Here is a 27,071-nt window from a genome sequence, read left to right on the forward strand (position 1 = left end):
AGCAGCAATTTGGATTTGTTACTATGTTACCTAGAAGAATAACAAACTGTGCAAGGATGGAGGTTGTAGGAGCAAGGAGAAGTTGTCTGTAAAGTTGGTGGATGCCTATTTTCCATTTTGCAGTCCCTTGTCTCCCTCTTGTGGCCTCCTGGAGGCAACTAGCTGTGCAAAAAAAAGACAGCCTGGCGGCCGGCTGTTGCAGTGTTGCCCTCTCAGGCAACACTGAGTGACTGACTGAGCCTCACCGTCTTATATAAAGTTCAGACGGAACTTTGCACGTGTCATAGTGGAGCCCTCAGGATTCCAGAGCCAGCTTTCTGACATCATAATGGGGCCTCAGAGATAAAAGCCTGGGCCCAGGCAGTGTTGGTCAGTGCTGCTCAGCAGGCAGCACTGGACTGGACTGGATTACAGCTGATACAAGGTGTGAAGGAACAAGGGGTGGCTGTGGGCATGCACTTGCTGCCGCTGCCAGTGTTTATCTGCATGGCAGCAGGGCATTTGGGCGTTGCCAGGAAGGCGTTTTTATGTAGATTCCTCCTCTTTCAGCACTGCATTGTGGTGCAAGCAAAAGAAGCAAATCCTGTCTGGCTTCCTCTCCGGCCTTTATTCACCTCCCGTGTAGCTGTGAGTGTGTGAGCCTGCAGGGCCCCATGGAATTGCCTAGAAGTAGGCTGAATCGCTGCAAGGGCTGAACAGCAGTATCGGGCAGGCTCGGGCAACGTGCGGCCCGTTCGGGTTATCGCTTCTCGGCCTTTTGGCTAAGATCAAGTGTAGTATCTGTTCTTATCAGTTTAATATCTGATACGTCCCCTATCTGGGGACCATATATTAAATGGATTTTTAGAACAGGGAGATGGAAATAGAGCTTGCTCTGTCCACTCCACGCATTGACCTGGTATTGCAGTATTTCCAGGACCGGTGCACCCTTTCCTTATGTGTTGACTAAAAGCAGATTCCAAAAGTGTTTTTTGTCTTTGCTATTGTTTCTGTCTTTCTGAAGGGATCTCCCCTTTTAATCCCATTATTTCAACACCTGTTGGACAATGCATGAGTGATAATGAGCTCATTGATTAAATGCAATTAATGAATAGATTGCCACCTCTTGTTGTGTGTCGTCTGTGTTTCTGTGTTTCCGGCATTTCACATTGGAACACCTCATTCACCTTCCTTGTCTTCTCTCCGCCCTCCCTTTTAGGTAAGTTAAAGAGCTGCACCTGAGCCAGCCACTGATTGATTGATTGATTGATTGATTGATTGATTGATTGATTGATTGATTGATTGATGCAGCACAACAGTCAAATAGTGGAGTGGAGTAGGGGAACAGCAAACAGCCAATAAAGCAGCCCGCCCGCTCGCCTGCCCGCCACAATGGACCTACCTGTGTACACTAGATGGATGTGATGGAATGTACTGTCGTCCCTACATTTCAAGAAGAAGTAAGAATTGCAGTTGCAACAAAGCCTTGCTTGCCTACAAAGAGAGCAGCAATTTGGATTTGTTACTATGTTACCTAGAAGAATAACAAACTGTGCAAGGATGGAGGTTGTAGGAGCAAGGAGAAGTTGTCTGTAAAGTTGGTGGATGCCTATTTTCCATTTTGCAGTCCCTTGTCTCCCTCTTGTGGCCTCCTGGAGGCAACTAGCTGTGCAAAAAAAAGACAGCCTGGCGGCCGGCTGTTGCAGTGTTGCCCTCTCAGGCAACACTGAGTGACTGACTGAGCCTCACCGTCTTATATAAAGTTCAGACGGAACTTTGCACGTGTCATAGTGGAGCCCTCAGGATTCCAGAGCCAGCTTTCTGACATCATAATGGGGCCTCAGAGATAAAAGCCTGGGCCCAGGCAGTGTTGGTCAGTGCTGCTCAGCAGGCAGCACTGGACTGGACTGGATTACAGCTGATACAAGGTGTGAAGGAACAAGGGGTGGCTGTGGGCATGCACTTGCTGCCGCTGCCAGTGTTTATCTGCATGGCAGCAGGGCATTTGGGCGTTGCCAGGAAGGCGTTTTTATGTAGATTCCTCCTCTTTCAGCACTGCATTGTGGTGCAAGCAAAAGAAGCAAATCCTGTCTGGCTTCCTCTCCGGCCTTTATTCACCTCCCGTGTAGCTGTGAGTGTGTGAGCCTGCAGGGCCCCATGGAATTGCCTAGAAGTAGGCTGAATCGCTGCAAGGGCTGAACAGCAGTATCGGGCAGGCTCGGGCAACGCGCGGCCCGTTCGGGTTATCGCTTCTCGGCCTTTTGGCTAAGATCAAGTGTAGTATCTGTTCTTATCAGTTTAATATCTGATACGTCCCCTATCTGGGGACCATATATTAAATGGATTTTTAGAACAGGGAGATGGAAATAGAGCTTGCTCTGTCCACTCCACGCATTGACCTGGTATTGCAGTATTTCCAGGACCGGTGCACCCTTTCCTTATGTGTTGACTAAAAGCAGATTCCAAAAGTGTTTTTTGTCTTTGCTATTGTTTCTGTCTTTCTGAAGGGATCTCCCCTTTTAATCCCATTATTTCAACACCTGTTGGACAATGCATGAGTGATAATGAGCTCATTGATTAAATGCAATTAATGAATAGATTGCCACCTCTTGTTGTGTGTCGTCTGTGTTTCTGTGTTTCCGGCATTTCACATTGGAACACCTCATTCACCTTCCTTGTCTTCTCTCCGCCCTCCCTTTTAGGTAAGTTAAAGAGCTGCACCTGAGCCAGCCACTGATTGATTGATTGATTGATTGATTGATTGATTGATTGATTGATTGATTGATTGATTGATTGATTGATTGATTGATGCAGCACAACAGTCAAATAGTGGAGTGGAGTAGGGGAACAGCAAACAGCCAATAAAGCAGCCCGCCCGCTCGCCTGCCCGCCACAATGGACCTACCTGTGTACACTAGATGGATGTGATGGAATGTACTGTCGTCCCTACATTTCAAGAAGAAGTAAGAATTGCAGTTGCAACAAAGCCTTGCTTGCCTACAAAGAGAGCAGCAATTTGGATTTGTTACTATGTTACCTAGAAGAATAACAAACTGTGCAAGGATGGAGGTTGTAGGAGCAAGGAGAAGTTGTCTGTAAAGTTGGTGGATGCCTATTTTCCATTTTGCAGTCCCTTGTCTCCCTCTTGTGGCCTCCTGGAGGCAACTAGCTGTGCAAAAAAAAGACAGCCTGGCGGCCGGCTGTTGCAGTGTTGCCCTCTCAGGCAACACTGAGTGACTGACTGAGCCTCACCGTCTTATATAAAGTTCAGACGGAACTTTGCACGTGTCATAGTGGAGCCCTCAGGATTCCAGAGCCAGCTTTCTGACATCATAATGGGGCCTCAGAGATAAAAGCCTGGGCCCAGGCAGTGTTGGTCAGTGCTGCTCAGCAGGCAGCACTGGACTGGACTGGATTACAGCTGATACAAGGTGTGAAGGAACAAGGGGTGGCTGTGGGCATGCACTTGCTGCCGCTGCCAGTGTTTATCTGCATGGCAGCAGGGCATTTGGGCGTTGCCAGGAAGGCGTTTTTATGTAGATTCCTCCTCTTTCAGCACTGCATTGTGGTGCAAGCAAAAGAAGCAAATCCTGTCTGGCTTCCTCTCCGGCCTTTATTCACCTCCCGTGTAGCTGTGAGTGTGTGAGCCTGCAGGGCCCCATGGAATTGCCTAGAAGTAGGCTGAATCGCTGCAAGGGCTGAACAGCAGTATCGGGCAGGCTCGGGCAACGCGCGGCCCGTTCGGGTTATCGCTTCTCGGCCTTTTGGCTAAGATCAAGTGTAGTATCTGTTCTTATCAGTTTAATATCTGATACGTCCCCTATCTGGGGACCATATATTAAATGGATTTTTAGAACAGGGAGATGGAAATAGAGCTTGCTCTGTCCACTCCACGCATTGACCTGGTATTGCAGTATTTCCAGGACCGGTGCACCCTTTCCTTATATGTTGACTAAAAGCAGATTCCAAAAGTGTTTTTTGTCTTTGCTATTGTTTCTGTCTTTCTGAAGGGATCTCCCCTTTTAATCCCATTATTTCAACACCTGTTGGACAATGCATGAGTGATAATGAGCTCATTGATTAAATGCAATTAATGAATAGATTGCCACCTCTTGTTGTGTGTCGTCTGTGTTTCTGTGTTTCCGGCATTTCACATTGGAACACCTCATTCACCTTCCTTGTCTTCTCTCCGCCCTCCCTTTTAGGTAAGTTAAAGAGCTGCACCTGAGCCAGCCACTGATTGATTGATTGATTGATTGATTGATTGATTGATTGATTGATGCAGCACAACAGTCAAATAGTGGAGTGGAGTAGGGGAACAGCAAACAGCCAATAAAGCAGCCCGCCCGCTCGCCTGCCCGCCACAATGGACCTACCTGTGTACACTAGATGGATGTGATGGAATGTACTGTCGTCCCTACATTTCAAGAAGAAGTAAGAATTGCAGTTGCAACAAAGCCTTGCTTGCCTACAAAGAGAGCAGCAATTTGGATTTGTTACTATGTTACCTAGAAGAATAACAAACTGTGCAAGGATGGAGGTTGTAGGAGCAAGGAGAAGTTGTCTGTAAAGTTGGTGGATGCCTATTTTCCATTTTGCAGTCCCTTGTCTCCCTCTTGTGGCCTCCTGGAGGCAACTAGCTGTGCAAAAAAAAGACAGCCTGGCGGCCGGCTGTTGCAGTGTTGCCCTCTCAGGCAACACTGAGTGACTGACTGAGCCTCACCGTCTTATATAAAGTTCAGACGGAACTTTGCACGTGTCATAGTGGAGCCCTCAGGATTCCAGAGCCAGCTTTCTGACATCATAATGGGGCCTCAGAGATAAAAGCCTGGGCCCAGGCAGTGTTGGTCAGTGCTGCTCAGCAGGCAGCACTGGACTGGACTGGATTACAGCTGATACAAGGTGTGAAGGAACAAGGGGTGGCTGTGGGCATGCACTTGCTGCCGCTGCCAGTGTTTATCTGCATGGCAGCAGGGCATTTGGGCGTTGCCAGGAAGGCGTTTTTATGTAGATTCCTCCTCTTTCAGCACTGCATTGTGGTGCAAGCAAAAGAAGCAAATCCTGTCTGGCTTCCTCTCCGGCCTTTATTCACCTCCCGTGTAGCTGTGAGTGTGTGAGCCTGCAGGGCCCCATGGAATTGCCTAGAAGTAGGCTGAATCGCTGCAAGGGCTGAACAGCAGTATCGGGCAGGCTCGGGCAACGCGCGGCCCGTTCGGGTTATCGCTTCTCGGCCTTTTGGCTAAGATCAAGTGTAGTATCTGTTCTTATCAGTTTAATATCTGATACGTCCCCTATCTGGGGACCATATATTAAATGGATTTTTAGAACAGGGAGATGGAAATAGAGCTTGCTCTGTCCACTCCACGCATTGACCTGGTATTGCAGTATTTCCAGGACCGGTGCACCCTTTCCTTATGTGTTGACTAAAAGCAGATTCCAAAAGTGTTTTTTGTCTTTGCTATTGTTTCTGTCTTTCTGAAGGGATCTCCCCTTTTAATCCCATTATTTCAACACCTGTTGGACAATGCATGAGTGATAATGAGCTCATTGATTAAATGCAATTAATGAATAGATTGCCACCTCTTGTTGTGTGTCGTCTGTGTTTCTGTGTTTCCGGCATTTCACATTGGAACACCTCATTCACCTTCCTTGTCTTCTCTCCGCCCTCCCTTTTAGGTAAGTTAAAGAGCTGCACCTGAGCCAGCCACTGATTGATTGATTGATTGATTGATTGATTGATTGATGCAGCACAACAGTCAAATAGTGGAGTGGAGTAGGGGAACAGCAAACAGCCAATAAAGCAGCCCGCCCGCTCGCCTGCCCGCCACAATGGACCTACCTGTGTACACTAGATGGATGTGATGGAATGTACTGTCGTCCCTACATTTCAAGAAGAAGTAAGAATTGCAGTTGCAACAAAGCCTTGCTTGCCTACAAAGAGAGCAGCAATTTGGATTTGTTACTATGTTACCTAGAAGAATAACAAACTGTGCAAGGATGGAGGTTGTAGGAGCAAGGAGAAGTTGTCTGTAAAGTTGGTGGATGCCTATTTTCCATTTTGCAGTCCCTTGTCTCCCTCTTGTGGCCTCCTGGAGGCAACTAGCTGTGCAAAAAAAAGACAGCCTGGCGGCCGGCTGTTGCAGTGTTGCCCTCTCAGGCAACACTGAGTGACTGACTGAGCCTCACCGTCTTATATAAAGTTCAGACGGAACTTTGCACGTGTCATAGTGGAGCCCTCAGGATTCCAGAGCCAGCTTTCTGACATCATAATGGGGCCTCAGAGATAAAAGCCTGGGCCCAGGCAGTGTTGGTCAGTGCTGCTCAGCAGGCAGCACTGGACTGGACTGGATTACAGCTGATACAAGGTGTGAAGGAACAAGGGGTGGCTGTGGGCATGCACTTGCTGCCGCTGCCAGTGTTTATCTGCATGGCAGCAGGGCATTTGGGCGTTGCCAGGAAGGCGTTTTTATGTAGATTCCTCCTCTTTCAGCACTGCATTGTGGTGCAAGCAAAAGAAGCAAATCCTGTCTGGCTTCCTCTCCGGCCTTTATTCACCTCCCGTGTAGCTGTGAGTGTGTGAGCCTGCAGGGCCCCATGGAATTGCCTAGAAGTAGGCTGAATCGCTGCAAGGGCTGAACAGCAGTATCGGGCAGGCTCGGGCAACGCGCGGCCCGTTCGGGTTATCGCTTCTCGGCCTTTTGGCTAAGATCAAGTGTAGTATCTGTTCTTATCAGTTTAATATCTGATACGTCCCCTATCTGGGGACCATATATTAAATGGATTTTTAGAACAGGGAGATGGAAATAGAGCTTGCTCTGTCCACTCCACGCATTGACCTGGTATTGCAGTATTTCCAGGACCGGTGCACCCTTTCCTTATGTGTTGACTAAAAGCAGATTCCAAAAGTGTTTTTTGTCTTTGCTATTGTTTCTGTCTTTCTGAAGGGATCTCCCCTTTTAATCCCATTATTTCAACACCTGTTGGACAATGCATGAGTGATAATGAGCTCATTGATTAAATGCAATTAATGAATAGATTGCCACCTCTTGTTGTGTGTCGTCTGTGTTTCTGTGTTTCCGGCATTTCACATTGGAACACCTCATTCACCTTCCTTGTCTTCTCTCCGCCCTCCCTTTTAGGTAAGTTAAAGAGCTGCACCTGAGCCAGCCACTTGATTGATTGATTGATTGATTGATTGATTGATTGATGCAGCACAACAGTCAAATAGTGGAGTGGAGTAGGGGAACAGCAAACAGCCAATAAAGCAGCCCGCCCGCTCGCCTGCCCGCCACAATGGACCTACCTGTGTACACTAGATGGATGTGATGGAATGTACTGTCGTCCCTACATTTCAAGAAGAAGTAAGAATTGCAGTTGCAACAAAGCCTTGCTTGCCTACAAAGAGAGCAGCAATTTGGATTTGTTACTATGTTACCTAGAAGAATAACAAACTGTGCAAGGATGGAGGTTGTAGGAGCAAGGAGAAGTTGTCTGTAAAGTTGGTGGATGCCTATTTTCCATTTTGCAGTCCCTTGTCTCCCTCTTGTGGCCTCCTGGAGGCAACTAGCTGTGCAAAAAAAAGACAGCCTGGCGGCCGGCTGTTGCAGTGTTGCCCTCTCAGGCAACACTGAGTGACTGACTGAGCCTCACCGTCTTATATAAAGTTCAGACGGAACTTTGCACGTGTCATAGTGGAGCCCTCAGGATTCCAGAGCCAGCTTTCTGACATCATAATGGGGCCTCAGAGATAAAAGCCTGGGCCCAGGCAGTGTTGGTCAGTGCTGCTCAGCAGGCAGCACTGGACTGGACTGGATTACAGCTGATACAAGGTGTGAAGGAACAAGGGGTGGCTGTGGGCATGCACTTGCTGCCGCTGCCAGTGTTTATCTGCATGGCAGCAGGGCATTTGGGCGTTGCCAGGAAGGCGTTTTTATGTAGATTCCTCCTCTTTCAGCACTGCATTGTGGTGCAAGCAAAAGAAGCAAATCCTGTCTGGCTTCCTCTCCGGCCTTTATTCACCTCCCGTGTAGCTGTGAGTGTGTGAGCCTGCAGGGCCCCATGGAATTGCCTAGAAGTAGGCTGAATCGCTGCAAGGGCTGAACAGCAGTATCGGGCAGGCTCGGGCAACGCGCGGCCCGTTCGGGTTATCGCTTCTCGGCCTTTTGGCTAAGATCAAGTGTAGTATCTGTTCTTATCAGTTTAATATCTGATACGTCCCCTATCTGGGGACCATATATTAAATGGATTTTTAGAACAGGGAGATGGAAATAGAGCTTGCTCTGTCCACTCCACGCATTGACCTGGTATTGCAGTATTTCCAGGACCGGTGCACCCTTTCCTTATGTGTTGACTAAAAGCAGATTCCAAAAGTGTTTTTTGTCTTTGCTATTGTTTCTGTCTTTCTGAAGGGATCTCCCCTTTTAATCCCATTATTTCAACACCTGTTGGACAATGCATGAGTGATAATGAGCTCATTGATTAAATGCAATTAATGAATAGATTGCCACCTCTTGTTGTGTGTCGTCTGTGTTTCTGTGTTTCCGGCATTTCACATTGGAACACCTCATTCACCTTCCTTGTCTTCTCTCCGCCCTCCCTTTTAGGTAAGTTAAAGAGCTGCACCTGAGCCAGCCACTGATTGATTGATTGATTGATTGATTGATTGATTGATTGATTGATTGATTGATTGATTGATGCAGCACAACAGTCAAATAGTGGAGTGGAGTAGGGGAACAGCAAACAGCCAATAAAGCAGCCCGCCCGCTCGCCTGCCCGCCACAATGGACCTACCTGTGTACACTAGATGGATGTGATGGAATGTACTGTCGTCCCTACATTTCAAGAAGAAGTAAGAATTGCAGTTGCAACAAAGCCTTGCTTGCCTACAAAGAGAGCAGCAATTTGGATTTGTTACTATGTTACCTAGAAGAATAACAAACTGTGCAAGGATGGAGGTTGTAGGAGCAAGGAGAAGTTGTCTGTAAAGTTGGTGGATGCCTATTTTCCATTTTGCAGTCCCTTGTCTCCCTCTTGTGGCCTCCTGGAGGCAACTAGCTGTGCAAAAAAAAGACAGCCTGGCGGCCGGCTGTTGCAGTGTTGCCCTCTCAGGCAACACTGAGTGACTGACTGAGCCTCACCGTCTTATATAAAGTTCAGACGGAACTTTGCACGTGTCATAGTGGAGCCCTCAGGATTCCAGAGCCAGCTTTCTGACATCATAATGGGGCCTCAGAGATAAAAGCCTGGGCCCAGGCAGTGTTGGTCAGTGCTGCTCAGCAGGCAGCACTGGACTGGACTGGATTACAGCTGATACAAGGTGTGAAGGAACAAGGGGTGGCTGTGGGCATGCACTTGCTGCCGCTGCCAGTGTTTATCTGCATGGCAGCAGGGCATTTGGGCGTTGCCAGGAAGGCGTTTTTATGTAGATTCCTCCTCTTTCAGCACTGCATTGTGGTGCAAGCAAAAGAAGCAAATCCTGTCTGGCTTCCTCTCCGGCCTTTATTCACCTCCCGTGTAGCTGTGAGTGTGTGAGCCTGCAGGGCCCCATGGAATTGCCTAGAAGTAGGCTGAATCGCTGCAAGGGCTGAACAGCAGTATCGGGCAGGCTCGGGCAACGCGCGGCCCGTTCGGGTTATCGCTTCTCGGCCTTTTGGCTAAGATCAAGTGTAGTATCTGTTCTTATCAGTTTAATATCTGATACGTCCCCTATCTGGGGACCATATATTAAATGGATTTTTAGAACAGGGAGATGGAAATAGAGCTTGCTCTGTCCACTCCACGCATTGACCTGGTATTGCAGTATTTCCAGGACCGGTGCACCCTTTCCTTATGTGTTGACTAAAAGCAGATTCCAAAAGTGTTTTTTGTCTTTGCTATTGTTTCTGTCTTTCTGAAGGGATCTCCCCTTTTAATCCCATTATTTCAACACCTGTTGGACAATGCATGAGTGATAATGAGCTCATTGATTAAATGCAATTAATGAATAGATTGCCACCTCTTGTTGTGTGTCGTCTGTGTTTCTGTGTTTCCGGCATTTCACATTGGAACACCTCATTCACCTTCCTTGTCTTCTCTCCGCCCTCCCTTTTAGGTAAGTTAAAGAGCTGCACCTGAGCCAGCCACTGATTGATTGATTGATTGATTGATTGATTGATTGATTGATTGATTGATTGATTGATGCAGCACAACAGTCAAATAGTGGAGTGGAGTAGGGGAACAGCAAACAGCCAATAAAGCAGCCCGCCCGCTCGCCTGCCCGCCACAATGGACCTACCTGTGTACACTAGATGGATGTGATGGAATGTACTGTCGTCCCTACATTTCAAGAAGAAGTAAGAATTGCAATTGCAACAAAGCCTTGCTTGCCTACAAAGAGAGCAGCAATTTGGATTTGTTACTATGTTACCTAGAAGAATAACAAACTGTGCAAGGATGGAGGTTGTAGGAGCAAAGAGAAGTTGTCTGTAAAGTTGGTGGATGCCTATTTTCCATTTTGCAGTCCCTTGTCTCCCTCTTGTGGCCTCCTGGAGGCAACTAGCTGTGCAAAAAAAAGACAGCCTGGCGGCCGGCTGTTGCAGTGTTGCCCTCTCAGGCAACACTGAGTGACTGACTGAGCCTCACCGTCTTATATAAAGTTCAGACGGAACTTTGCACGTGTCATAGTGGAGCCCTCAGGATTCCAGAGCCAGCTTTCTGACATCATAATGGGGCCTCAGAGATAAAAGCCTGGGCCCAGGCAGTGTTGGTCAGTGCTTCTCAGCAGGCAGCACTGGACTGGACTGGATTACAGCTGATACAAGGTGTGAAGGAACAAGGGGTGGCTGTGGGCATGCACTTGCTGCCGCTGCCAGTGTTTATCTGCATGGCAGCAGGGCATTTGGGCGTTGCCAGGAAGGCGTTTTTATGTAGATTCCTCCTCTTTCAGCACTGCATTGTGGTGCAAGCAAAAGAAGCAAATCCTGTCTGGCTTCCTCTCCGGCCTTTATTCACCTCCCGTGTAGCTGTGAGTGTGTGAGCCTGCAGGGCCCCATGGAATTGCCTAGAAGTAGGCTGAATCGCTGCAAGGGCTGAACAGCAGTATCGGGCAGGCTCGGGCAACGCGCGGCCCGTTCGGGTTATCGCTTCTCGGCCTTTTGGCTAAGATCAAGTGTAGTATCTGTTCTTATCAGTTTAATATCTGATACGTCCCCTATCTGGGGACCATATATTAAATGGATTTTTAGAACAGGGAGATGGAAATAGAGCTTGCTCTGTCCACTCCACGCATTGACCTGGTATTGCAGTATTTCCAGGACCGGTGCACCCTTTCCTTATGTGTTGACTAAAAGCAGATTCCAAAAGTGTTTTTTGTCTTTGCTATTGTTTCTGTCTTTCTGAAGGGATCTCCCCTTTTAATCCCATTATTTCAACACCTGTTGGACAATGCATGAGTGATAATGAGCTCATTGATTAAATGCAATTAATGAATAGATTGCCACCTCTTGTTGTGTGTCGTCTGTGTTTCTGTGTTTCCGGCATTTCACATTGGAACACCTCATTCACCTTCCTTGTCTTCTCTCCGCCCTCCCTTTTAGGTAAGTTAAAGAGCTGCACCTGAGCCAGCCACTGATTGATTGATTGATTGATTGATTGATTGATTGATTGATTGATTGATTGATTGATTGATTGATGCAGCACAACAGTCAAATAGTGGAGTGGAGTAGGGGAACAGCAAACAGCCAATAAAGCAGCCCGCCCGCTCGCCTGCCCGCCACAATGGACCTACCTGTGTACACTAGATGGATGTGATGGAATGTACTGTCGTCCCTACATTTCAAGAAGAAGTAAGAATTGCAGTTGCAACAAAGCCTTGCTTGCCTACAAAGAGAGCAGCAATTTGGATTTGTTACTATGTTACCTAGAAGAATAACAAACTGTGCAAGGATGGAGGTTGTAGGAGCAAGGAGAAGTTGTCTGTAAAGTTGGTGGATGCCTATTTTCCATTTTGCAGTCCCTTGTCTCCCTCTTGTGGCCTCCTGGAGGCAACTAGCTGTGCAAAAAAAAGACAGCCTGGCGGCCGGCTGTTGCAGTGTTGCCCTCTCAGGCAACACTGAGTGACTGACTGAGCCTCACCGTCTTATATAAAGTTCAGACGGAACTTTGCACGTGTCATAGTGGAGCCCTCAGGATTCCAGAGCCAGCTTTCTGACATCATAATGGGGCCTCAGAGATAAAAGCCTGGGCCCAGGCAGTGTTGGTCAGTGCTGCTCAGCAGGCAGCACTGGACTGGACTGGATTACAGCTGATACAAGGTGTGAAGGAACAAGGGGTGGCTGTGGGCATGCACTTGCTGCCGCTGCCAGTGTTTATCTGCATGGCAGCAGGGCATTTGGGCGTTGCCAGGAAGGCGTTTTTATGTAGATTCCTCCTCTTTCAGCACTGCATTGTGGTGCAAGCAAAAGAAGCAAATCCTGTCTGGCTTCCTCTCCGGCCTTTATTCACCTCCCGTGTAGCTGTGAGTGTGTGAGCCTGCAGGGCCCCATGGAATTGCCTAGAAGTAGGCTGAATCGCTGCAAGGGCTGAACAGCAGTATCGGGCAGGCTTGGGCAACGCGCGGCCCGTTCGGGTTATCGCTTCTCGGCCTTTTGGCTAAGATCAAGTGTAGTATCTGTTCTTATCAGTTTAATATCTGATACGTCCCCTATCTGGGGACCATATATTAAATGGATTTTTAGAACAGGGAGATGGAAATAGAGCTTGCTCTGTCCACTCCACGCATTGACCTGGTATTGCAGTATTTCCAGGACCGGTGCACCCTTTCCTTATGTGTTGACTAAAAGCAGATTCCAAAAGTGTTTTTTGTCTTTGCTATTGTTTCTGTCTTTCTGAAGGGATCTCCCCTTTTAATCCCATTATTTCAACACCTGTTGGACAATGCATGAGTGATAATGAGCTCATTGATTAAATGCAATTAATGAATAGATTGCCACCTCTTGTTGTGTGTCGTCTGTGTTTCTGTGTTTCCGGCATTTCACATTGGAACACCTCATTCACCTTCCTTGTCTTCTCTCCGCCCTCCCTTTTAGGTAAGTTAAAGAGCTGCACCTGAGCCAGCCACTGATTGATTGATTGATTGATTGATTGATTGATTGATTGATTGATTGATTGATGCAGCACAACAGTCAAATAGTGGAGTGGAGTAGGGGAACAGCAAACAGCCAATAAAGCAGCCCGCCCGCTCGCCTGCCCGCCACAATGGACCTACCTGTGTACACTAGATGGATGTGATGGAATGTACTGTCGTCCCTACATTTCAAGAAGAAGTAAGAATTGCAGTTGCAACAAAGCCTTGCTTGCCTACAAAGAGAGCAGCAATTTGGATTTGTTACTATGTTACCTAGAAGAATAACAAACTGTGCAAGGATGGAGGTTGTAGGAGCAAGGAGAAGTTGTCTGTAAAGTTGGTGGATGCCTATTTTCCATTTTGCAGTCCCTTGTCTCCCTCTTGTGGCCTCCTGGAGGCAACTAGCTGTGCAAAAAAAAGACAGCCTGGCGGCCGGCTGTTGCAGTGTTGCCCTCTCAGGCAACACTGAGTGACTGACTGAGCCTCACCGTCTTATATAAAGTTCAGACGGAACTTTGCACGTGTCATAGTGGAGCCCTCAGGATTCCAGAGCCAGCTTTCTGACATCATAATGGGGCCTCAGAGATAAAAGCCTGGGCCCAGGCAGTGTTGGTCAGTGCTGCTCAGCAGGCAGCACTGGACTGGACTGGATTACAGCTGATACAAGGTGTGAAGGAACAAGGGGTGGCTGTGGGCATGCACTTGCTGCCGCTGCCAGTGTTTATCTGCATGGCAGCAGGGCATTTGGGCGTTGCCAGGAAGGCGTTTTTATGTAGATTCCTCCTCTTTCAGCACTGCATTGTGGTGCAAGCAAAAGAAGCAAATCCTGTCTGGCTTCCTCTCCGGCCTTTATTCACCTCCCGTGTAGCTGTGAGTGTGTGAGCCTGCAGGGCCCCATGGAATTGCCTAGAAGTAGGCTGAATCGCTGCAAGGGCTGAACAGCAGTATCGGGCAGGCTCGGGCAACGCGCGGCCCGTTCGGGTTATCGCTTCTCGGCCTTTTGGCTAAGATCAAGTGTAGTATCTGTTCTTATCAGTTTAATATCTGATACGTCCCCTATCTGGGGACCATATATTAAATGGATTTTTAGAACAGGGAGATGGAAATAGAGCTTGCTCTGTCCACTCCACGCATTGACCTGGTATTGCAGTATTTCCAGGACCGGTGCACCCTTTCCTTATGTGTTGACTAAAAGCAGATTCCAAAAGTGTTTTTTGTCTTTGCTATTGTTTCTGTCTTTCTGAAGGGATCTCCCCTTTTAATCCCATTATTTCAACACCTGTTGGACAATGCATGAGTGATAATGAGCTCATTGATTAAATGCAATTAATGAATAGATTGCCACCTCTTGTTGTGTGTCGTCTGTGTTTCTGTGTTTCCGGCATTTCACATTGGAACACCTCATTCACCTTCCTTGTCTTCTCTCCGCCCTCCCTTTTAGGTAAGTTAAAGAGCTGCACCTGAGCCAGCCACTGATTGATTGATTGATTGATTGATTGATTGATTGATTGATTGATGCAGCACAACAGTCAAATAGTGGAGTGGAGTAGGGGAACAGCAAACAGCCAATAAAGCAGCCCGCCCGCTCGCCTGCCCGCCACAATGGACCTACCTGTGTACACTAGATGGATGTGATGGAATGTACTGTCGTCCCTACATTTCAAGAAGAAGTAAGAATTGCAGTTGCAACAAAGCCTTGCTTGCCTACAAAGAGAGCAGCAATTTGGATTTGTTACTATGTTACCTAGAAGAATAACAAACTGTGCAAGGATGGAGGTTGTAGGAGCAAGGAGAAGTTGTCTGTAAAGTTGGTGGATGCCTATTTTCCATTTTGCAGTCCCTTGTCTCCCTCTTGTGGCCTCCTGGAGGCAACTAGCTGTGCAAAAAAAAGACAGCCTGGCGGCCGGCTGTTGCAGTGTTGCCCTCTCAGGCAACACTGAGTGACTGACTGAGCCTCACCGTCTTATATAAAGTTCAGACGGAACTTTGCACGTGTCATAGTGGAGCCCTCAGGATTCCAGAGCCAGCTTTCTGACATCATAATGGGGCCTCAGAGATAAAAGCCTGGGCCCAGGCAGTGTTGGTCAGTGCTGCTCAGCAGGCAGCACTGGACTGGACTGGATTACAGCTGATACAAGGTGTGAAGGAACAAGGGGTGGCTGTGGGCATGCACTTGCTGCCGCTGCCAGTGTTTATCTGCATGGCAGCAGGGCATTTGGGCGTTGCCAGGAAGGCGTTTTTATGTAGATTCCTCCTCTTTCAGCACTGCATTGTGGTGCAAGCAAAAGAAGCAAATCCTGTCTGGCTTCCTCTCCGGCTTTTATTCACCTCCCGTGTAGCTGTGAGTGTGTGAGCCTGCAGGGCCCCATGGAATTGCCTCGAAGTAGGCTGAATCGCTGCAAGGGCTGAACAGCAGTATCGGGCAGGCTCGGGCAACGCGCGGCCCGTTCGGGTTATCGCTTCTCGGCCTTTTGGCTAAGATCAAGTGTAGTATCTGTTCTTATCAGTTTAATATCTGATACGTCCCCTATCTGGGGACCATATATTAAATGGATTTTTAGAACAGGGAGATGGAAATAGAGCTTGCTCTGTCCACTCCACGCATTGACCTGGTATTGCAGTATTTCCAGGACCGGTGCACCCTTTCCTTATGTGTTGACTAAAAGCAGATTCCAAAAGTGTTTTTTGTCTTTGCTATTGTTTCTGTCTTTCTGAAGGGATCTCCCCTTTTAATCCCATTATTTCAACACCTGTTGGACAATGCATGAGTGATAATGAGCTCATTGATTAAATGCAATTAATGAATAGATTGCCACCTCTTGTTGTGTGTCGTCTGTGTTTCTGTGTTTCCGGCATTTCACATTGGAACACCTCATTCACCTTCCTTGTCTTCTCTCCGCCCTCCCTTTTAGGTAAGTTAAAGAGCTGCACCTGAGCCAGCCACTTGATTGATTGATTGATTGATTGATTGATTGATTGATTGATTGATTGATGCAGCACAACAGTCAAATAGTGGAGTGGAGTAGGGGAACAGCAAACAGCCAATAAAGCAGCCCGCCCGCTCGCCTGCCCGCCACAATGGACCTACCTGTGTACACTAGATGGATGTGATGGAATGTACTGTCGTCCCTACATTTCAAGAAGAAGTAAGAATTGCAGTTGCAACAAAGCCTTGCTTGCCTACAAAGAGAGCAGCAATTTGGATTTGTTACTATGTTACCTAGAAGAATAACAAACTGTGCAAGGATGGAGGTTGTAGGAGCAAGGAGAAGTTGTCTGTAAAGTTGGTGGATGCCTATTTTCCATTTTGCAGTCCCTTGTCTCCCTCTTGTGGCCTCCTGGAGGCAACTAGCTGTGCAAAAAAAAGACAGCCTGGCGGCCGGCTGTTGCAGTGTTGCCCTCTCAGGCAACACTGAGTGACTGACTGAGCCTCACCGTCTTATATAAAGTTCAGACGGAACTTTGCACGTGTCATAGTGGAGCCCTCAGGATTCCAGAGCCAGCTTTCTGACATCATAATGGGGCCTCAGAGATAAAAGCCTGGGCCCAGGCAGTGTTGGTCAGTGCTGCTCAGCAGGCAGCACTGGACTGGACTGGATTACAGCTGATACAAGGTGTGAAGGAACAAGGGGTGGCTGTGGGCATGCACTTGCTGCCGCTGCCAGTGTTTATCTGCATGGCAGCAGGGCATTTGGGCGTTGCCAGGAAGGCGTTTTTATGTAGATTCCTCCTCTTTCAGCACTGCATTGTGGTGCAAGCAAAAGAAGCAAATCCTGTCTGGCTTCCTCTCCGGCCTTTATTCACCTCCCGTGTAGCTGTGAGTGTGTGAGCCTGCAGGGCCCCATGGAATTGCCTAGAAGTAGGCTGAATCGCTGCAAGGGCTGAACAGCAGTATCGGGCAGGCTCGGGCAACGCGCGGCCCGTTCGGGTTATCGCTTCTCGGCCTTTTGGCTAAGATCAAGTGTAGTATCTGTTCTTATCAGTTTAATATCTGATACGTCCCCTATCTGGGGACCATATATTAAATGGATTTTTAGAACAGGGAGATGGAAATAGAGCTTGCTCTGTCCACTCCACGCATTGACCTGGTATTGCAGTATTTCCAGGACCGGTGCACCCTTTCCTTATGTGTTGACTAAAAGCAGATTCCAAAAGTGTTTTTTGTCTTTGCTATTGTTTCTGTCTTCATGAAGGGATCTCCCCTTTTAATCCCATTATTTCAACACCTGTTGGACAATGCATGAGTGATAATGAGCTCATTGATTAAATGCAATTAATGAATAGATTGCCACCTCTTGTTGTGTGTCGTCTGTGTTTCTGTGTTTCCGGCATTTCACATTGGAACACCTCATTCACCTTCCTTGTCTTCTCTCCGCCCTCCCTTTTAGGTAAGTTAAAGAGCTGCACCTGAGCCAGCCACTGATTGATTGATTGATTGATTGATTGATTGATTGATTGATTGATTGATGCAGCACAACAGTCAAATAGTGGAGTGGAGTAGGGGAACAGCAAACAGCCAATAAAGCAGCCCGCCCGCTCGCCTGCCCGCCACAATGGACCTACCTGTGTACACTAGATGGATGTGATGGAATGTACTGTCGTCCCTACATTTCAAGAAGAAGTAAGAATTGCAGTTGCAACAAAGCCTTGCTTGCCTACAAAGAGAGCAGCAATTTGGATTTGTTACTATGTTACCTAGAAGAATAACAAACTGTGCAAGGATGGAGGTTGTAGGAGCAAGGAGAAGTTGTCTGTAAAGTTGGTGGATGCCTATTTTCCATTTTGCAGTCCCTTGTCTCCCTCTTGTGGCCTCCTGGAGGCAACTAGCTGTGCAAAAAAAAGACAGCCTGGCGGCCGGCTGTTGCAGTGTTGCCCTCTCAGGCAACACTGAGTGACTGACTGAGCCTCACCGTCTTATATAAAGTTCAGACGGAACTTTGCACGTGTCATAGTGGAGCCCTCAGGATTCCAGAGCCAGCTTTCTGACATCATAATGGGGCCTCAGAGATAAAAGCCTGGGCCCAGGCAGTGTTGGTCAGTGCTGCTCAGCAGGCAGCACTGGACTGGACTGGATTACAGCTGATACAAGGTGTGAAGGAACAAGGGGTGGCTGTGGGCATGCACTTGCTGCCGCTGCCAGTGTTTATCTGCATGGCAGCAGGGCATTTGGGCGTTGCCAGGAAGGCGTTTTTATGTAGATTCCTCCTCTTTCAGCACTGCATTGTGGTGCAAGCAAAAGAAGCAAATCCTGTCTGGCTTCCTCTCCGGCCTTTATTCACCTCCCGTGTAGCTGTGAGTGTGTGAGCCTGCAGGGCCCCATGGAATTGCCTAGAAGTAGGCTGAATCGCTGCAAGGGCTGAACAGCAGTATCGGGCAGGCTCGGGCAACGCGCGGCCCGTTCGGGTTATCGCTTCTCGGCCTTTTGGCTAAGATCAAGTGTAGTATCTGTTCTTATCAGTTTAATATCTGATACGTCCCCTATCTGGGGACCATATATTAAATGGATTTTTAGAACAGGGAGATGGAAATAGAGCTTGCTCTGTCCACTCCACGCATTGACCTGGTATTGCAGTATTTCCAGGACCGGTGCACCCTTTCCTTATGTGTTGACTAAAAGCAGATTCCAAAAGTGTTTTTTGTCTTTGCTATTGTTTCTGTCTTTCTGAAGGGATCTCCCCTTTTAATCCCATTATTTCAACACCTGTTGGACAATGCATGAGTGATAATGAGCTCATTGATTAAATGCAATTAATGAATAGATTGCCACCTCTTGTTGTGTGTCGTCTGTGTTTCTGTGTTTCCGGCATTTCACATTGGAACACCTCATTCACCTTCCTTGTCTTCTCTCCGCCCTCCCTTTTAGGTAAGTTAAAGAGCTGCACCTGAGCCAGCCACTGATTGATTGATTGATTGATTGATTGATTGATTGATTGATTGATTGATTGATTGATGCAGCACAACAGTCAAATAGTGGAGTGGAGTAGGGGAACAGCAAACAGCCAATAAAGCAGCCCGCCCGCTCGCCTGCCCGCCACAATGGACCTACCTGTGTACACTAGATGGATGTGATGGAATGTACTGTCGTCCCTACATTTCAAGAAGAAGTAAGAATTGCAGTTGCAACAAAGCCTTGCTTGCCTACAAAGAGAGCAGCAATTTGGATTTGTTACTATGTTACCTAGAAGAATAACAAACTGTGCAAGGATGGAGGTTGTAGGAGCAAGGAGAAGTTGTCTGTAAAGTTGGTGGATGCCTATTTTCCATTTTGCAGTCCCTTGTCTCCCTCTTGTGGCCTCCTGGAGGCAACTAGCTGTGCAAAAAAAAGACAGCCTGGCGGCCGGCTGTTGCAGTGTTGCCCTCTCAGGCAACACTGAGTGACTGACTGAGCCTCACCGTCTTATATAAAGTTCAGACGGAACTTTGCACGTGTCATAGTGGAGCCCTCAGGATTCCAGAGCCAGCTTTCTGACATCATAATGGGGCCTCAGAGATAAAAGCCTGGGCCCAGGCAGTGTTGGTCAGTGCTGCTCAGCAGGCAGCACTGGACTGGACTGGATTACAGCTGATACAAGGTGTGAAGGAACAAGGGGTGGCTGTGGGCATGCACTTGCTGCCGCTGCCAGTGTTTATCTGCATGGCAGCAGGGCATTTGGGCGTTGCCAGGAAGGCGTTTTTATGTAGATTCCTCCTCTTTCAGCACTGCATTGTGGTGCAAGCAAAAGAAGCAAATCCTGTCTGGCTTCCTCTCCGGCCTTTATTCACCTCCCGTGTAGCTGTGAGTGTGTGAGCCTGCAGGGCCCCATGGAATTGCCTAGAAGTAGGCTGAATCGCTGCAAGGGCTGAACAGCAGTATCGGGCAGGCTCGGGCAACGCGCGGCCCGTTCGGGTTATCGCTTCTCGGCCTTTTGGCTAAGATCAAGTGTAGTATCTGTTCTTATCAGTTTAATATCTGATACGTCCCCTATCTGGGGACCATATATTAAATGGATTTTTAGAACAGGGAGATGGAAATAGAGCTTGCTCTGTCCACTCCACGCATTGACCTGGTATTGCAGTATTTCCAGGACCGGTGCACCCTTTCCTTATGTGTTGACTAAAAGCAGATTCCAAAAGTGTTTTTTGTCTTTGCTATTGTTTCTGTCTTTCTGAAGGGATCTCCCCTTTTAATCCCATTATTTCAACACCTGTTGGACAATGCATGAGTGATAATGAGCTCATTGATTAAATGCAATTAATGAATAGATTGCCACCTCTTGTTGTGTGTCGTCTGTGTTTCTGTGTTTCCGGCATTTCACATTGGAACACCTCATTCACCTTCCTTGTCTTCTCTCCGCCCTCCCTTTTAGGTAAGTTAAAGAGCTGCACCTGAGCCAGCCACTTGATTGATTGATTGATTGATTGATTGATTGATTGATTGATTGATTGATGCAGCACAACAGTCAAATAGTGGAGTGGAGTAGGGGAACAGCAAACAGCCAATAAAGCAGCCCGCCCGCTCGCCTGCCCGCCACAATGGACCTACCTGTGTACACTAGATGGATGTGATGGAATGTACTGTCGTCCCTACATTTCAAGAAGAAGTAAGAATTGCAGTTGCAACAAAGCCTTGCTTGCCTACAAAGAGAGCAGCAATTTGGATTTGTTACTATGTTACCTAGAAGAATAACAAACTGTGCAAGGATGGAGGTTGTAGGAGCAAGGAGAAGTTGTCTGTAAAGTTGGTGGATGCCTATTTTCCATTTTGCAGTCCCTTGTCTCCCTCTTGTGGCCTCCTGGAGGCAACTAGCTGTGCAAAAAAAAGACAGCCTGGCGGCCGGCTGTTGCAGTGTTGCCCTCTCAGGCAACACTGAGTGACTGACTGAGCCTCACCGTCTTATATAAAGTTCAGACGGAACTTTGCACGTGTCATAGTGGAGCCCTCAGGATTCCAGAGCCAGCTTTCTGACATCATAATGGGGCCTCAGAGATAAAAGCCTGGGCCCAGGCAGTGTTGGTCAGTGCTGCTCAGCAGGCAGCACTGGACTGGACTGGATTACAGCTGATACAAGGTGTGAAGGAACAAGGGGTGGCTGTGGGCATGCACTTGCTGCCGCTGCCAGTGTTTATCTGCATGGCAGCAGGGCATTTGGGCGTTGCCAGGAAGGCGTTTTTATGTAGATTCCTCCTCTTTCAGCACTGCATTGTGGTGCAAGCAAAAGAAGCAAATCCTGTCTGGCTTCCTCTCCGGCCTTTATTCACCTCCCGTGTAGCTGTGAGTGTGTGAGCCTGCAGGGCCCCATGGAATTGCCTAGAAGTAGGCTGAATCGCTGCAAGGGCTGAACAGCAGTATCGGGCAGGCTCGGGCAACGCGCGGCCCGTTCGGGTTATCGCTTCTCGGCCTTTTGGCTAAGATCAAGTGTAGTATCTGTTCTTATCAGTTTAATATCTGATACGTCCCCTATCTGGGGACCATATATTAAATGGATTTTTAGAACAGGGAGATGGAAATAGAGCTTGCTCTGTCCACTCCACGCATTGACCTGGTATTGCAGTATTTCCAGGACCGGTGCACCCTTTCCTTATGTGTTGACTAAAAGCAGATTCCAAAAGTGTTTTTTGTCTTTGCTATTGTTTCTGTCTTTCTGAAGGGATCTCCCCTTTTAATCCCATTATTTCAACACCTGTTGGACAATGCATGAGTGATAATGAGCTCATTGATTAAATGCAATTAATGAATAGATTGCCACCTCTTGTTGTGTGTCGTCTGTGTTTCTGTGTTTCCGGCATTTCACATTGGAACACCTCATTCACCTTCCTTGTCTTCTCTCCGCCCTCCCTTTTAGGTAAGTTAAAGAGCTGCACCTGAGCCAGCCACTGATTGATTGATTGATTGATTGATTGATTGATTGATTGATTGATTGATTGATGCAGCACAACAGTCAAATAGTGGAGTGGAGTAGGGGAACAGCAAACAGCCAATAAAGCAGCCCACCCGCTCGCCTGCCCGCCACAATGGACCTACCTGTGTACACTAGATGGATGTGATGGAATGTACTGTCGTCCCTACATTTCAAGAAGAAGTAAGAATTGCAGTTGCAACAAAGCCTTGCTTGCCTACAAAGAGAGCAGCAATTTGGATTTGTTACTATGTTACCTAGAAGAATAACAAACTGTGCAAGGATGGAGGTTGTAGGAGCAAGGAGAAGTTGTCTGTAAAGTTGGTGGATGCCTATTTTCCATTTTGCAGTCCCTTGTCTCCCTCTTGTGGCCTCCTGGAGGCAACTAGCTGTGCAAAAAAAAGACAGCCTGGCGGCCGGCTGTTGCAGTGTTGCCCTCTCAGGCAACACTGAGTGACTGACTGAGCCTCACCGTCTTATATAAAGTTCAGACGGAACTTTGCACGTGTCATAGTGGAGCCCTCAGGATTCCAGAGCCAGCTTTCTGACATCATAATGGGGCCTCAGAGATAAAAGCCTGGGCCCAGGCAGTGTTGGTCAGTGCTGCTCAGCAGGCAGCACTGGACTGGACTGGATTACAGCTGATACAAGGTGTGAAGGAACAAGGGGTGGCTGTGGGCATGCACTTGCTGCCGCTGCCAGTGTTTATCTGCATGGCAGCAGGGCATTTGGGCGTTGCCAGGAAGGCGTTTTTATGTAGATTCCTCCTCTTTCAGCACTGCATTGTGGTGCAAGCAAAAGAAGCAAATCCTGTCTGGCTTCCTCTCCGGCCTTTATTCACCTCCCGTGTAGCTGTGAGTGTGTGAGCCTGCAGGGCCCCATGGAATTGCCTAGAAGTAGGCTGAATCGCTGCAAGGGCTGAACAGCAGTATCGGGCAGGCTCGGGCAACGCGCGGCCCGTTCGGGTTATCGCTTCTCGGCCTTTTGGCTAAGATCAAGTGTAGTATCTGTTCTTATCAGTTTAATATCTGATACGTCCCCTATCTGGGGACCATATATTAAATGGATTTTTAGAACAGGGAGATGGAAATAGAGCTTGCTCTGTCCACTCCACGCATTGACCTGGTATTGCAGTATTTCCAGGACCGGTGCACCCTTTCCTTATGTGTTGACTAAAAGCAGATTCCAAAAGTGTTTTTTGTCTTTGCTATTGTTTCTGTCTTTCTGAAGGGATCTCCCCTTTTAATCCCATTATTTCAACACCTGTTGGACAATGCATGAGTGATAATGAGCTCATTGATTAAATGCAATTAATGAATAGATTGCCACCTCTTGTTGTGTGTCGTCTGTGTTTCTGTGTTTCCGGCATTTCACATTGGAACACCTCATTCACCTTCCTTGTCTTCTCTCCGCCCTCCCTTTTAGGTAAGTTAAAGAGCTGCACCTGAGCCAGCCACTGATTGATTGATTGATTGATTGATTGATTGATTGATTGATGCAGCACAACAGTCAAATAGTGGAGTGGAGTAGGGGAACAGCAAACAGCCAATAAAGCAGCCCGCCCGCTCGCCTGCCCGCCACAATGGACCTACCTGTGTACACTAGATGGATGTGATGGAATGTACTGTCGTCCCTACATTTCAAGAAGAAGTAAGAATTGCAGTTGCAACAAAGCCTTGCTTGCCTACAAAGAGAGCAGCAATTTGGATTTGTTACTATGTTACCTAGAAGAATAACAAACTGTGCAAGGATGGAGGTTGTAGGAGCAAGGAGAAGTTGTCTGTAAAGTTGGTGGATGCCTATTTTCCATTTTGCAGTCCCTTGTCTCCCTCTTGTGGCCTCCTGGAGGCAACTAGCTGTGCAAAAAAAAGACAGCCTGGCGGCCGGCTGTTGCAGTGTTGCCCTCTCAGGCAACACTGAGTGACTGACTGAGCCTCACCGTCTTATATAAAGTTCAGACGGAACTTTGCACGTGTCATAGTGGAGCCCTCAGGATTCCAGAGCCAGCTTTCTGACATCATAATGGGGCCTCAGAGATAAAAGCCTGGGCCCAGGCAGTGTTGGTCAGTGCTGCTCAGCAGGCAGCACTGGACTGGACTGGATTACAGCTGATACAAGGTGTGAAGGAACAAGGGGTGGCTGTGGGCATGCACTTGCTGCCGCTGCCAGTGTTTATCTGCATGGCAGCAGGGCATTTGGGCGTTGCCAGGAAGGCGTTTTTATGTAGATTCCTCCTCTTTCAGCACTGCATTGTGGTGCAAGCAAAAGAAGCAAATCCTGTCTGGCTTCCTCTCCGGCCTTTATTCACCTCCCGTGTAGCTGTGAGTGTGTGAGCCTGCAGGGCCCCATGGAATTGCCTAGAAGTAGGCTGAATCGCTGCAAGGGCTGAACAGCAGTATCGGGCAGGCTCGGGCAACGCGCGGCCCGTTCGGGTTATCGCTTCTCGGCCTTTTGGCTAAGATCAAGTGTAGTATCTGTTCTTATCAGTTTAATATCTGATACGTCCCCTATCTGGGGACCATATATTAAATGGATTTTTAGAACAGGGAGATGGAAATAGAGCTTGCTCTGTCCACTCCACGCATTGACCTGGTATTGCAGTATTTCCAGGACCGGTGCACCCTTTCCTTATGTGTTGACTAAAAGCAGATTCCAAAAGTGTTTTTTGTCTTTGCTATTGTTTCTGTCTTTCTGAAGGGATCTCCCCTTTTAATCCCATTATTTCAACACCTGTTGGACAATGCATGAGTGATAATGAGCTCATTGATTAAATGCAATTAATGAATAGATTGCCACCTCTTGTTGTGTGTCTTCTGTGTTTCTGTGTTTCCGGCATTTCACATTGGAACACCTCATTCACCTTCCTTGTCTTCTCTCCGCCCTCCCTTTTAGGTAAGTTAAAGAGCTGCACCTGAGCCAGCCACTGATTGATTGATTGATTGATTGATTGATTGATTGATTGATTGATTGATTGATTGATTGATTGATGCAGCACAACAGTCAAATAGTGGAGTGGAGTAGGGGAACAGCAAACAGCCAATAAAGCAGCCCGCCCGCTCGCCTGCCCGCCACAATGGACCTACCTGTGTACACTAGATGGATGTGATGGAATGTACTGTCGTCCCTACATTTCAAGAAGAAGTAAGAATTGCAGTTGCAACAAAGCCTTGCTTGCCTACAAAGAGAGCAGCAATTTGGATTTGTTACTATGTTACCTAGAAGAATAACAAACTGTGCAAGGATGGAGGTTGTAGGAGCAAGGAGAAGTTGTCTGTAAAGTTGGTGGATGCCTATTTTCCATTTTGCAGTCCCTTGTCTCCCTCTTGTGGCCTCCTGGAGGCAACTAGCTGTGCAAAAAAAAGACAGCCTGGCGGCCGGCTGTTGCAGTGTTGCCCTCTCAGGCAACACTGAGTGACTGACTGAGCCTCACCGTCTTATATAAAGTTCAGACGGAACTTTGCACGTGTCATAGTGGAGCCCTCAGGATTCCAGAGCCAGCTTTCTGACATCATAATGGGGCCAAAAGCCTGGGCCCAGGCAGTGTTGGTCAGTGCTGCTCAGCAGGCAGCACTGGACTGGACTGGATTACAGCTGATACAAGGTGTGAAGGAACAAGGGGTGGCTGTGGGCATGCACTTGCTGCCGCTGCCAGTGTTTATCTGCATGGCAGCAGGGCATTTGGGCGTTGCCAGGAAGGCGTTTTTATGTAGATTCCTCCTCTTTCAGCACTGCATTGTGGTGCAAGCAAAAGAAGCAAATCCTGTCTGGCTTCCTCTCCGGCCTTTATTCACCTCCCGTGTAGCTGTGAGTGTGTGAGCCTGCAGGGCCCCATGGAATTGCCTAGAAGTAGGCTGAATCGCTGCAAGGGCTGAACAGCAGTATCGGGCAGGCTCGGGCAACGCGCGGCCCGTTCGGGTTATCGCTTCTCGGCCTTTTGGCTAAGATCAAGTGTAGTATCTGTTCTTATCAGTTTAATATCTGATACGTCCCCTATCTGGGGACCATATATTAAATGGATTTTTAGAACAGGGAGATGGAAATAGAGCTTGCTCTGTCCACTCCACGCATTGACCTGGTATTGCAGTATTTCCAGGACCGGTGCACCCTTTCCTTATGTGTTGACTAAAAGCAGATTCCAAAAGTGTTTTTTGTCTTTGCTATTGTTTCTGTCTTTCTGAAGGGATCTCCCCTTTTAATCCCATTATTTCAACACCTGTTGGACAATGCATGAGTGATAATGAGCTCATTGATTAAATGCAATTAATGAATAGATTGCCACCTCTTGTTGTGTGTCGTCTGTGTTTCTGTGTTTCCGGCATTTCACATTGGAACACCTCATTCACCTTCCTTGTCTTCTCTCCGCCCTCCCTTTTAGGTAAGTTAAAGAGCTGCACCTGAGCCAGCCACTGATTGATTGATTGATTGATTGATTGATTGATTGATTGATTGATTGATTGATTGATTGATTGATTGATGCAGCACAACAGTCAAATAGTGGAGTGGAGTAGGGGAACAGCAAACAGCCAATAAAGCAGCCCGCCCGCTCGCCTGCCCGCCACAATGGACCTACCTGTGTACACTAGATGGATGTGATGGAATGTACTGTCGTCCCTACATTTCAAGAAGAAGTAAGAATTGCAGTTGCAACAAAGCCTTGCTTGCCTACAAAGAGAGCAGCAATTTGGATTTGTTACTATGTTACCTAGAAGAATAACAAACTGTGCAAGGATGGAGGTTGTAGGAGCAAGGAGAAGTTGTCTGTAAAGTTGGTGGATGCCTATTTTCCATTTTGCAGTCCCTTGTCTCCCTCTTGTGGCCTCCTGGAGGCAACTAGCTGTGCAAAAAAAAGACAGCCTGGCGGCCGGCTGTTGCAGTGTTGCCCTCTCAGGCAACACTGAGTGACTGACTGAGCCTCACCGTCTTATATAAAGTTCAGACGGAACTTTGCACGTGTCATAGTGGAGCCCTCAGGATTCCAGAGCCAGCTTTCTGACATCATAATGGGGCCTCAGAGATAAAAGCCTGGGCCCAGGCAGTGTTGGTCAGTGCTGCTCAGCAGGCAGCACTGGACTGGACTGGATTACAGCTGATACAAGGTGTGAAGGAACAAGGGG

At 47.8% G+C, this 27,071-nt stretch overlaps 18 non-coding genes across 18 annotated transcripts; all 18 read left to right on the forward strand.

Moving 5' to 3' along the window:
• The first annotated feature begins 741 nt into the window (after positions 1-741).
• On the forward strand, positions 742-932 carry LOC142684612 (U2 spliceosomal RNA). Its single transcript, XR_012854220.1, has one exon. It is a non-coding gene; the product is annotated as a U2 spliceosomal RNA (small nuclear RNA).
• Positions 933-2,224: 1,292 nt separating this feature from the next.
• LOC142684613 (U2 spliceosomal RNA) lies at positions 2,225-2,415 on the forward strand. Its single transcript, XR_012854221.1, has one exon. It is a non-coding gene; the product is annotated as a U2 spliceosomal RNA (small nuclear RNA).
• A 1,312-nt stretch (positions 2,416-3,727) lies between these two features.
• LOC142684614 (U2 spliceosomal RNA) lies at positions 3,728-3,918 on the forward strand. Its single transcript, XR_012854222.1, has one exon. It is a non-coding gene; the product is annotated as a U2 spliceosomal RNA (small nuclear RNA).
• A 1,280-nt stretch (positions 3,919-5,198) lies between these two features.
• LOC142684615 (U2 spliceosomal RNA) lies at positions 5,199-5,389 on the forward strand. The gene has a single exon (XR_012854223.1). It is a non-coding gene; the product is annotated as a U2 spliceosomal RNA (small nuclear RNA).
• A 1,272-nt stretch (positions 5,390-6,661) lies between these two features.
• On the forward strand, positions 6,662-6,852 carry LOC142684616 (U2 spliceosomal RNA). The gene has a single exon (XR_012854224.1). It is a non-coding gene; the product is annotated as a U2 spliceosomal RNA (small nuclear RNA).
• A 1,273-nt stretch (positions 6,853-8,125) lies between these two features.
• LOC142684617 (U2 spliceosomal RNA) lies at positions 8,126-8,316 on the forward strand. Its single transcript, XR_012854225.1, has one exon. It is a non-coding gene; the product is annotated as a U2 spliceosomal RNA (small nuclear RNA).
• A 1,296-nt stretch (positions 8,317-9,612) lies between these two features.
• LOC142684618 (U2 spliceosomal RNA) lies at positions 9,613-9,803 on the forward strand. Its single transcript, XR_012854226.1, has one exon. It is a non-coding gene; the product is annotated as a U2 spliceosomal RNA (small nuclear RNA).
• Positions 9,804-11,095: 1,292 nt separating this feature from the next.
• On the forward strand, positions 11,096-11,286 carry LOC142684619 (U2 spliceosomal RNA). The gene has a single exon (XR_012854227.1). It is a non-coding gene; the product is annotated as a U2 spliceosomal RNA (small nuclear RNA).
• Positions 11,287-12,586: 1,300 nt separating this feature from the next.
• Positions 12,587-12,777, forward strand: LOC142684620 (U2 spliceosomal RNA). The gene has a single exon (XR_012854228.1). It is a non-coding gene; the product is annotated as a U2 spliceosomal RNA (small nuclear RNA).
• A 1,288-nt stretch (positions 12,778-14,065) lies between these two features.
• On the forward strand, positions 14,066-14,256 carry LOC142684623 (U2 spliceosomal RNA). The gene has a single exon (XR_012854230.1). It is a non-coding gene; the product is annotated as a U2 spliceosomal RNA (small nuclear RNA).
• Positions 14,257-15,536: 1,280 nt separating this feature from the next.
• LOC142684624 (U2 spliceosomal RNA) lies at positions 15,537-15,727 on the forward strand. The gene has a single exon (XR_012854231.1). It is a non-coding gene; the product is annotated as a U2 spliceosomal RNA (small nuclear RNA).
• A 1,285-nt stretch (positions 15,728-17,012) lies between these two features.
• Positions 17,013-17,203, forward strand: LOC142684625 (U2 spliceosomal RNA). Its single transcript, XR_012854232.1, has one exon. It is a non-coding gene; the product is annotated as a U2 spliceosomal RNA (small nuclear RNA).
• Positions 17,204-18,487: 1,284 nt separating this feature from the next.
• Positions 18,488-18,678, forward strand: LOC142684626 (U2 spliceosomal RNA). Its single transcript, XR_012854233.1, has one exon. It is a non-coding gene; the product is annotated as a U2 spliceosomal RNA (small nuclear RNA).
• A 1,292-nt stretch (positions 18,679-19,970) lies between these two features.
• On the forward strand, positions 19,971-20,161 carry LOC142684627 (U2 spliceosomal RNA). The gene has a single exon (XR_012854234.1). It is a non-coding gene; the product is annotated as a U2 spliceosomal RNA (small nuclear RNA).
• A 1,285-nt stretch (positions 20,162-21,446) lies between these two features.
• On the forward strand, positions 21,447-21,637 carry LOC142684628 (U2 spliceosomal RNA). The gene has a single exon (XR_012854235.1). It is a non-coding gene; the product is annotated as a U2 spliceosomal RNA (small nuclear RNA).
• Positions 21,638-22,925: 1,288 nt separating this feature from the next.
• LOC142684629 (U2 spliceosomal RNA) lies at positions 22,926-23,116 on the forward strand. The gene has a single exon (XR_012854236.1). It is a non-coding gene; the product is annotated as a U2 spliceosomal RNA (small nuclear RNA).
• A 1,276-nt stretch (positions 23,117-24,392) lies between these two features.
• LOC142684630 (U2 spliceosomal RNA) lies at positions 24,393-24,583 on the forward strand. Its single transcript, XR_012854237.1, has one exon. It is a non-coding gene; the product is annotated as a U2 spliceosomal RNA (small nuclear RNA).
• Positions 24,584-25,875: 1,292 nt separating this feature from the next.
• Positions 25,876-26,066, forward strand: LOC142684631 (U2 spliceosomal RNA). The gene has a single exon (XR_012854238.1). It is a non-coding gene; the product is annotated as a U2 spliceosomal RNA (small nuclear RNA).
• The last annotated feature ends 1,005 nt before the right edge of the window (positions 26,067-27,071 follow it).

Source organism: Rhinoderma darwinii, assembly GCF_050947455.1.
Source record: "Rhinoderma darwinii isolate aRhiDar2 chromosome 5 unlocalized genomic scaffold, aRhiDar2.hap1 SUPER_5_unloc_10, whole genome shotgun sequence".
In the NCBI taxonomy this organism is placed as follows: domain Eukaryota; kingdom Metazoa; phylum Chordata; class Amphibia; order Anura; family Rhinodermatidae; genus Rhinoderma; species Rhinoderma darwinii.